The following is a 3,633-nucleotide window of genomic DNA, read 5'->3' as shown; positions in this document are numbered from 1 at the left end:
CGGAAAAGGGAATATGGTGTCACAAATAGTTGAGCTCCTCAAGAATTTGATTCCTCTGGAGCAGGAGTCAGTGGTATTAACCAAAGCCACTGTCAATGGTCTTGTTCTTGTGGACATCATAAATGGATTCTGTACTGTTGGTTCTGGAAATTTGGTACTCTTCATTTACTAGTATTCAGATTTGAGACCCTGCATGTGTGTTTGTGATTATTTTACTTGCTTTTTAGGCTCCAAGAGAAGCCAACAGACAGATATAAAGGATGATCAATAAATCAAAAAGGCTAGCAAGATTGTGCTATGAGAAGAAATTGCCAGTCATGGCTTTCCTGGATTCTCACCACCTAACAAGTCAGAGGACCCTTATCCTCCTCACTGTTTTTGTAGATTGGGTGAAGAAGAATAAGATCAACACAATGAGTAATTTGTGATTGTTTCTAGCAAAGTAAACTGCTGATTTTTTATATCATATCATTAAAAGTTATAACCACTAATGTAATGCATTTTCTTTTGTTGCTTGGATTAGGAAGCTGGTGGTTGTAGGCGTATGCACAGATATCTGCGTGATGGATTTCGTGTGCTCAACCATGTCTACTAAAAACCGCGGCTTTCTGGAGCCTCTAGAGAGCGTGGTGGTGTATTCGCGTGGCTGTGCAACCTTTGATATCCCACTTGAAGTAGCCTACGACACCAAAGGAACTCTAGCTCATCCTCAGGTTTACCTTATTTTCACTATTTCCTTTTCATATGCATGGCTTCTACTCGCTGAAGAGGTTTAAAGGCGAAATTGACATTCCCATTTATTCTGAATACTGAAAATCCTGACCGGGTAATAAAAAAGTCCTTAATTTGATTTTCTTATTAAGTATTGTATTTAAGCTTAAGAAGTTGTTACATTTATTGCATAAAATATGATATCAATTAATCCATTATTTTATTATTTCTATAAGGAAACTTCTTAACTACGCCATGCTTTTTGTTTCTAAGAGAAGGAATAATAAGTTGCGCGTTGTATTGAAGGAAATAGGAGAAAAAGAAGGAAATAGGAGAAAAAGAAGGCATTATATTATGTCATAGATGTCCCATTCAAGGATGGAATAGATGACCCTAGCTTTACTCAACTTTTCAAGACTGTAAGTCCAACTCCCTCTTACTTTGTCTCTGTGCATTATTTCTTACTTGATTGCGTTTAATCTGAAACTTTGAAAATTTTTATGCTATAGATCATTGTAAATCATGTTGCTTGTATGCGAAGTTTGTATTCGTAGGTTTTGATGAATGACAAACCAACAAACGGCATGCTCCAAACTCATCTCTTCAATATTATTGTCTTTTACCTTTGAGCAAATAAATTGTGATCGAAAAGTAGCTTCGTAAGTACTTAAGGAATAGCTTAAGTCCGATTGGTGAAAAGCTTGATCAATGTATTTGAGTTGGTGTCTATTGGAAAGTAAAAGCTCCTTATAAATGCTTAGCAATTGAGTTAAGCTCTTGGAAAAATACTAGTACAATAACACTTTTGTATATTGTCTTTAACTTTCGCAAAAAGATTCATTGTTGTTGCAATACTCAATTCACCCCCCTCTTGAGTAATTGTGCATAGGTTCTACAATCATCTCTAAAGTAGTGGAAACATATCAACCTGGTGCAATAGTTTTCCAGTGTGGAGCTGATTCACTTATTGGAGATTGCCTGGGTTGCTTCAATTTCTCTATTGATGGTGCATATCTCCCAGTAAATTTTCTTTTCTATTGAAAGTGTCATTGTTCTATGTTATTTCTAGATTGTGTGTTGGGTCATCTGTACAAATGCTAGTATCCTTTTCAATTATTTGATGGCTTGGCTTGATTAAAACATAAACTTTTGATGCTTCTTTACAGGTCATGATGAATGTGTCAGATTCATAAAGAGATTCAATTTTCCCTTGCTGGTGGGTTTATATCATTTTATATTTGCCTTAAATTTACTTATTATTTTTATTCAAATATACATGAGTGGACTTCTGCCACAGATCACATTGACATCCAAAAATTGGCTCTTAATCCTCTTGTGTATTTTTAAACTTCCTAAAATTGTAATGCAATGCTTGTTTTCAAGTTCCTTGCTTTTGGTTGGTATACATGCTGTGTCTATATATGCAGTTGACCTGATTTCTTTTCATTGTAGGTTTCTCCAGTGGTAATATTGATAGTGGTAATATTGAGAGTACCTTTGGGATATCAATCTTTTAGACTAGTGTAAGAAAAAGATTGTAGGTATTTTTGCAATCCTCTGACTTGTATGATCCAGAAGAAGTTCTTGACTTGATTGAAGGGTCAGAGTTATGGTTAGAAAAAGTAAATTTTAAGTCTTCTAATTGTGTTATACTGTTATCTTAAACTCTGTTTATCTGACTTTGGTTATTATACATAATTCTTTGTCTGTGATCATTATCATACACTGATTTTATTTATTGAGCTTATCTGTATGTATATACACTGATTTTATTTATGTCTTAAAATATTATTATGTCTGTTGGCTCACAGAAAGTTGGAAGACAGTGAGGCTGCTAAGGAGTATTGTGCTGAAATTGGCAGACCTGATGCTTACATGCAGTATGTCTCCCTTGAACCCTTTCAATACTTTATTTATCTATTTAGAAGTTCTTTTGCACATTATAATGGAATTTTGCATTCTTAAATGTGATGATGGCCTCAGGTTTCTTGAAATGTATTTGGATCCACAAGATGGTAAGGAGCCCATGTTTAATGCTGCTGTTCGCCTTCTCCACAATCATGGAGAATCATTGGACCTTTTGCAAGTTTTAGAGGTATTATATCACTAAAGCATTTTTAATTATACTACAATTGTGAATATTTTGCAACCTGTATCATTGGACACAGAAGACAGATTAATATAAAGAAGCAGTTGATCACTCATGAGAATTGATGGTTGTTTTCCACCCTTCCCAGCCACGTTCCTCTTCCCTATGTCTCTGAATTGTAAAGAATTTTTTGACTGTGTTTTGAATTGTCAAGATATATATATATATATTAAGTTGTAGATTCTACCATCATGAATGTTTGAATCAAATACTTTTGTTCTTGGGCTGTATTACCGATCTGGATGGGGGTGTCTCTGAATTGTAAAGAATTTTTTGACTGTGTTTTGAATTGTCAAGATATATATATATATATTAAGTTGTAGATTCTACCATCATGAATGTTTGAATCAAATACTTTTGTTCTTGGGCTGTATTACCGATCTGGATGGGGGTGTCTCTGAATTGTAAAGAATTTTTTGACTGTGTTTTGAATTGTCAAGATTTAGTTTTTAAATTTTAATATTAAAAAATATCTAATTTGAGAGTATGTAAATGAGATGAGATTAATGAATGATTTGAATTTAAAAATAAATAAATAATTATAGGATTTGTGGAAGTTTAAAAATTTCACAAAATAATTATTTTTTTTAATTAAAAAATTAATTTGTGGGGGTTTTGAACTGTCACAAAAGTGATTTAAAATTGCCACAAAATCTAATATAAAACCTTCACTAAACACATACAAAACCCCCCCCACAAAAGACCTCGTGACACCTCAAATTTTGGAAGTTTTAGAAACCCCCACAAACCATTTGGTGGGGGTTATAAATCTC

At 33.6% G+C, this 3,633-nt stretch overlaps 1 pseudogene; it reads left to right on the top strand.

Annotated features, from left to right (window-relative positions):
• LOC107640322 lies at positions 1-813 on the top strand (annotated as a pseudogene).

Source organism: Arachis ipaensis, chromosome B05, assembly GCF_000816755.2.
Source record: "Arachis ipaensis cultivar K30076 chromosome B05, Araip1.1, whole genome shotgun sequence".
Classification (NCBI taxonomy): Eukaryota; Viridiplantae; Streptophyta; class Magnoliopsida; order Fabales; family Fabaceae; genus Arachis; species Arachis ipaensis.
This window is presented reverse-complemented; position numbering and strand designations above follow the sequence as displayed.